This window comes from Epinephelus moara, chromosome 16 (assembly GCF_006386435.1).
Source record: "Epinephelus moara isolate mb chromosome 16, YSFRI_EMoa_1.0, whole genome shotgun sequence".
Taxonomy (NCBI): domain Eukaryota; kingdom Metazoa; phylum Chordata; class Actinopteri; order Perciformes; family Serranidae; genus Epinephelus; species Epinephelus moara.
Window position 1 is genome coordinate 40,588,217 of NC_065521.1, and position 6,000 is coordinate 40,594,216.

The 6,000-nt window shown below is 43.5% G+C and overlaps 1 protein-coding gene and 1 non-coding gene across 4 annotated transcripts in view; one reads left to right on the forward strand and one right to left on the reverse strand.

Moving 5' to 3' along the window:
* klhl21 (kelch-like family member 21) overlaps window positions 1-6,000 on the forward strand; it is a 75,747-nt gene that overhangs the window by 48,575 nt on the left and 21,172 nt on the right. The window contains exon 1 of one of the 3 annotated variants that reach the window (XM_050066208.1): window positions 4,381-4,537. The exons of the other annotated variants lie outside the window; for them this stretch is intronic. The gene's annotated coding sequence lies outside the window, so the exon portion shown is untranslated. Of the gene's footprint in view, window positions 1-4,380; window positions 4,538-6,000 lie in introns of those variants that run through there. 3 annotated transcript variants of the gene reach the window in all.
* On the reverse strand, window positions 1,400-1,482 carry trnal-uaa (transfer RNA leucine (anticodon UAA)). Its single transcript has one exon. It is a non-coding gene; the product is annotated as a tRNA-Leu (tRNA).

Consider the following 6,000-nt stretch of genomic DNA (forward strand, 5'->3'; position numbering starts at 1 on the left):
AGAGAACACTCGGAGGCATTGAAGAGGACTGGTGGGATTTCATAATTTCAAGCCCAGAGTTTTGACTTATGAGTTTGTCTGACTGATCTTACAGCACTGTTTGCAAACACAGCATTGTTAAAAAGATTACTTGAGTCTAGGAAGATATAAATAAGGAGGCGCGGTGATTATAGGCCTCGATAATTACCCTGCCATCAAGGAAACAGTACAGCTGTAGCAGAGTCAGCATACAGGGGTGAATTGTTGCGTCCTTGCAGATGTTTCTCAGACACATGAATCTACAGTTTCCAGATGTGATCTAATGGAGCGTGATTTTGATGGACTGATCACTCCAGACTGTTACTTTTTATTTTTTTTAAAAAAAGCCCCAAAACACCAACAGGATTTTTATTCTGACCATCGATGTGATAGAATAGAGCTAATAGAAATTTTGAGTCAGTAGTCTCCTGTTTGGCTAGTGCCTTTATTCCCTTCCATAGTTTTACCTTACCTTACCTTACCTTACCTTACCTTACCTTACCTTACCTTACCTGCATCCCCTTCTGTCACTGTAATATTAAAGATGGCTCTGTTCCCAGTGTCCCAGTAACCCATGAAGATGTGACAGTGAGCTACAACCAGAACTCTGTGGTAAACCTACCTTGACGTGTCTGATGTCAGACATCTTCTGTCTCCCTTTGACCTGGATGTGAACCTTTGGTTTTTATTCCCAAACACTGCCACCAGAGGTCTCCATTAATTTACAAAATGTTCCCATTTTCCCAGGCAATTAAAATCTCTCTGAAACAGGTCACATGAAACAAACACCATCATGATGTTTCTCAATAAATGATGATCCCATATGTTGGGAACCTTGACATGAAAACATTTGGTAGCCCTTGTAAGACCAGTGTCTCCATATGTACAGCTCCAATTAGCCTCACAGTGAAGCCCTGAATTAATTAATTAATGGTAGCACCTCAAGATGTTTTACAGAAACAGAGAAATGTTACACACAAGTCTTTAGTGGATTTTTTTTCTCTTAAGAAATTAGAGGTTTTAATTAAAAGCCACACACTGGATAATTAAAAAACAAAAACAAAAAAAGAAGAATATTGTTGACTAGTAATCACTATATTAAGAAATCCTTTTACAAGGCAATGCTTCACCCCAGTGGCTTCTCTTAACTTTGAAACCACTGGTGGAGCACCAGTCCACAAACCGGATGTTTTGCTTGGGTTAATGGTGGCAAAGACAGCATTAAAATCTCTGGGAAGAGAGTGAATTACTTAAAGTACTTTCTTGCATCTGTTTTAATATCTATGGGTTTCAAAGGATGCATACAAGTCCTCCTTCCTCCAAGGACCAACCAGCGACCCTCCGGTTCCCAAGCCAAGTCCTGCTACTGCTGCCCCAAGTATACCAGGAGTGGGGTTCAAACCCACGAGGGCTTTTGCCCATTGGATCTTAAGTCCAACGCCTTAACCACTCGGCCATCCTGGTGTGGCTATCAAAATGTGGTATCAATAAAGAAAAATATTTACAGAGGATTTAAAAGGAAAATAGCAGAGGCATTAAAAGATTTTGAATACCATTTAGTTTTACAAGCAGGTAAGATGTATTGACACCCTCACAGAAACAGAGAAAATTCACCTGCGAGAACATGTCCAGAGGAAGCTAAAATACTTGTGGCTTTCTGGAGGACTTGTTGACTGCAAAAACTATTCCAAGTCCCATTGTGTCACTCCTGTGATCTTAGATCAGATTTTAACAATGCTATTTAGTTTGTTTCTGTCTTTCAGTGTGAGGCTGTGAAACCAGCAGACAAATGAAAAACACAGGAGGCTCTTAATAAAAGACTGTTAGAAATGGCAGAGGATGACGGGACTGATGGAAAAGGAATTTAGTTTACAAAGAGGGTGAATTCTCTGTTGCCCTCGCTTTACAAATATTTAGTGTTTACATTAAATTTAAGATGTTCATCAAAAAGGTTTGGGGACCTCAGAGTTGCATCTCTGCTCTTTGCAGATGATGTGTTTCTGTTGGCTTCATCACACCGTGACCTCCAGCATGCACTGGGGCGGTTTGTAGTGTGAAGCGGTCTGATGAGAGTCAGCACCTCATGGTCTGAGGCCATGGTTCTCTGCCGGGAACTGGTGGATTGCACCCTCTGGTTTGGGAGAGTTACTGCCTACTGAGTTCAAGTATCTCGGGGTCTTGTTCGAGAGTGATGGTAGAATGGAGCATGAGATGGATTGGCGATTTGGTGCGGCTTCTGCAGTGATGCGGGTGCTACGATTTACTTGTCCATCTACATCCCAACCCTCACCTATGGTCATGAACTCTAGGTAGTCACTAAAAGAAGAGCTCTACAAGCAGCCAAAATGAGCTTTCTCCATGGGGTGGCTGGGCTCAGCCTTAGAGATAGGGCGAGGAGCTCGGACATGCGGAGGGAGCTCGGACTAGAGCCGCTGCTCCTTTGCGTGGAAGGGGGTCAGTTGAGGTGGTTAAAGGATAACAGGTATTTTTCAACCTGGGCCCTATTTCCCCATGTGTATGTGTGCGTATGATTCATAGGTACAACTTGTTTTAAAATTGGTTCAGTATTGAGGGAGGCGGATGCAGCCGGCAGCCGCGAGGTAGATATGGGGGCAAATGCGTCCTGTGTAAGTTTGCGTATTAAAAGTGCTTTTTTTCGCCACTGACCGGTTCAGATCGCCAGTACTATCTCTGTAAATAGCATACTAAGCGTTTCCCTGACCCTTCACTTCTGTGAAGCTGTGTGTGACGTCATCTCGCAAGAGCTTTGCTTGTTGCCGGAAGAAAACAACAATTTTAGGCATCAGTATTACATGCATAAAGACATATTAGTTATACTTACTTGATGGATAATTGACCATTTGGTCCCTGTGGTTTTGGCCGCCTCCTCCAATTTATTTTGGGCACATGAAAAAAGGTATCCAGCACTGCCCTGTTGATCAGAGGGGGGAAATCCTCTAACGTAGTTACACAGCGTTTGGTAGTTTCTGTATCATCCCAGGACACATCGAGACCATGAATATTGGGCAACAGGTCCCACTCGTTGCAACACAGACATTCTTCCTCTGTGGGCATGGAGTCACAGCAACCACAGGAGCACCACCAGTCCTCAGAGATTCGCGTTCGTGCAGCCGCTGCTTCACCCTCGTCTGCTCGTTGGCCCTCTCTCTCTATCCTCGTCTGCTCTTCAATTTGTAGGAGCTCCTCGTCCGTATACTCGGGCTCAAATAAGTACGGGCGGCCATCGTAATAAAAGGGCTCATCCTCATTCTCGAAATCGGGTAAATATGCAGCCATGATACCGATGCAGTAAAACTCTCAACTGTACTCCGGGACAACCAGCGCCACTCTGAGCGGCGCTCAGCATGGCTCCTCTGTTTTCTTCCGGCAACAAGCAAAGCTCTCGCGAGATGACGTCACACACAGCCCAGAGGAAGTGAAGGGTAAGGGAAACGCTTAGTATGCTATTTACAGAGATAGCACTGGCGATCTGAACCGGTCAGTGGCGAAAAAAAGCACTTTTAATGCGCAAACTTATACGGGACGCATTTGCCCCCATATCTACCTCGCGGCTGCCGGCTGCATCCGCCTCCCTCAATACTGAACCAATTTTAAAACGAGTTGTACCTATGAATCATACGCACACATACACATGGGGAAATAGGGCCCAGGTTGAAAAATACCTAAGTTATCTTTTAAGGCACCTGATCAGGATGTCTCCTGGGCGCCTCCCATTAAAGGTGTTCCAGGCACGTCCCACTGGTAGGAGGCCCTGGAACAGACCCAGAACACGCTGGAGGGATTACATATCTCATCTGGCCTGGGAACACCTTGGGGTCGCCCAGGAGGAGCTGGGAAGTGTTGCTGGGCAGAGGGACGTCTGGGGTGCTTTGCTCAGCCTGCTGCCCCTGCGACCCGGCCCAGGATATGTGGATGAAGATGGATGGATGTATCAAAAAAGGTAAAATGGTCTGAAACAAAATAATAAACAATTTGACAGACACTTTCCCAACTTTTTACCTACTTTTCCATTTTTAAATATTTTTTATTTTTGCCCATTATTATCATTATCATAATTTTTATTATTATTTGCAAAGCAGTAGTAGCAGTAATACATGTAGTAGTAGCGGTACAGCAATGCAGCAGAATGAATAGAAAATGTATAGGCAAAAAAACAAAGAAGAGACTACAACTAAAAAAAAAATATCCAAAATTGTCCAACTAGGGTCATGCAGGGATTCAGTATGCACATACAATTCCCACTACACGTGAACCTAACAGCCTACATCTCTTTCATAACGACTCGTGCATTGGTTAACTGTCCCTGTCCCAGGATCTGCGTGGTGATTGTGATATTTCCGACAGCCCGTGAAGGCAGCATGTATTACAGTTAAGGGTATCATGGCGCAGAGGAGGCCGAGCACATCCGCGGCGTCAAACTTTAATTTCAGCTCACATTATACGGTGTTAACTCGTTATACTCTTTGAAATCACACACGTACGGTGAAGACAAACACTGGTGAGTTGACTAAAGCTGAGTTTGCCTGTTTTTTAAAGGTTGTTTTCTCCAAGCGGGGCACAGACCGACAGCAGCGGTACATTATGTCTGATTGGAAAATAACGTTACGAGCTTGGTGTAAACATGAGTTTTATGTTGTCAGGCGGTGAAATGGAGGACACATCAGTGCTTTAAAATCTGTTTGACTACGTTGACTATGTGCTATATATGACCATTAATGAAATGGTCATATATAGCACATAAAAGGGTGTTTTGAGATTGAGTCGTTACGTTATGCGGAAAGTTTAAGCTAGCATGACAGAAGTTGTCATTAGCATAATAAGCTTTTGGTGACACTTAACCTGTGTGTGTGTGTGTGTCTGTGAGCCTTGTATTGTTTCTGAGCTGTGATGCAGCATTAGCCACTACATTTGAATATTATGATGCTTTGGAAAGAGACTTTTCTCCTGACTGAGGCCTCACTGTGTTCAATCATGTGGACTTGTATGGCTGCAGAACCTGAGAGATGCAAATGTTTATTATAACCAGAGGTGGAATGCAACTAAAGTGCATGTACTCATATACTGTAGTTTACTTGAGTATTTCCATTTCATGCTACTTCATACTACTACTCTCCTACAGTTTGGAGGGTAAATATTGCACATTTCTCTCCACTTTATATATTAAAGGTTCACTGTGTGTAAGATTTAGTTGCATACAGTTGTGACCACTGCAGATTGCAACCAGTTGAAACTTCTCCCGGTTAAAATTCCTTCAGTGTTCATTGTTCAGGAGGTTTTAACGGGGAGACGAAGTATCCGCCGAGGTCTCTCCTTGTCCAAAATAAAAGAATAACATGATTAAAACAGGTAAAAACACTGAATAAAGCAGTTTCACATTACAAATCAGTGTTTTTCTGTCACAGTTTGGCAGCTCACCCAACACATGCTATTACGTGTTCACCTTTTTCTCCGATAACTTAAGATTCAGACATTCAGTACATTTACATGGACAGTTTAATTCCACTTTCATTCGGAATGAAAGGCCATTCCGATTAAAAGTGGTCATGTAAAGGGTCATTCCGATTGAAAATTAAATCCGATTAAAGGGGGTGGTTTATTCCGTTTGTCATTCCGAATGAAAGAATTTTGTGTGCATGTAAACGCTCATTCCTCTTTAAGCTCATTCTGGTCTTTCTGCACATGCTCGTTTCCTTGCCCTTCTGGCGCGATGACGTATATAGCGCGCATAGCAACGGGCTTCATAGCAACAGGCTGAGATAGAGCAGTTGGACTTGTTGCACTCACCGGTTTCCATACGCCAAAGCACGGTCTTCTGTCTCCCTTCTACCTCCCTTCTCCTCCTCAACAGACGAAGCATTAGCAGAACAAGGTTGTTGTCGTACTGCTGCTTCAAGAATATAAGCAAAACACGCCCGAAAAAGGCACTAAGAACGGCGTCGTCAAGCATCTTGTTATCCGGAG